Genomic DNA, 902 nt, shown 5'->3' on the forward strand with positions numbered 1-902 from the left:
GAAGCCCTGGTAACAGATGAAAATGAAAAGACAAATTTAAGAATATTTACAGGGAATAACTGATACAAACTGCATGTGGCAAGAAGGGAGAAAGTCAGAAGAATACAGGAAGACTCTCCAATTTCTGGCTAGGGAATCTAGAGGAACAGCTATGTCCTTAATGAAGATCAGAAATAAGATGCAGTATAAAGTGTGTAAGGGGAGACGATGAATAAATGTATGATGAGTTTGAGGATTCCCACGGTACATCCAAGTGATAACATCAATAAGCATTTGGCTATGTTGTTCTAGAACTCTGAATAGAGATCTGAACTAGGGATACAGAATTTCACATCATCAGAAGGTAGCTAGTTGAAGTCACTGCCTAGATAAGGTCACCTGAGGACACAGTGTAAAGTGGGAACGTGGGAGGAGACAGCTAAGAAGCCACCCCATATTTAAGGTTTGAGTCGAGGAAGAGAAGTCCTTGAAGTTGACTAGAAAGATTCCAAGAATCAAGAGGAAAGAAAGAATTAAAATGTCATGCAAAAAAAAACAAAGGTAAGCATATACAATTGTACATGCCCAGTGAAATCAGGAACAATGTCCACAGAACTGGGTGGTTAAGAAGTCATTAGCCTTCATGGTGTGGAGAAAATAAAAGCTAGATTGTCAGGGACTTCAGGGACTAAAGAATCAGTGGACAGTGGGGAAGTGAAGACAAAGCTGGGAGAAAACAACAAACCTAAAAGAAAAATAAGAAGACAGACAACAGATAGAAGAGATACGAGATCAAGAGAAATCTGATTCTCACAATTATTATTATTTTTTATTTAAGATAGAAGAAACGAGAGCATGTTTATAATTAAGAGGAAGTAATTGATGGAAATGACAATATAAAAGTTGAAGAAGAGATCAGGAAA

Source organism: Pteropus alecto, unplaced genomic scaffold (assembly GCF_000325575.1).
Source record: "Pteropus alecto unplaced genomic scaffold, ASM32557v1 scaffold7, whole genome shotgun sequence".
Taxonomy (NCBI): domain Eukaryota; kingdom Metazoa; phylum Chordata; class Mammalia; order Chiroptera; family Pteropodidae; genus Pteropus; species Pteropus alecto.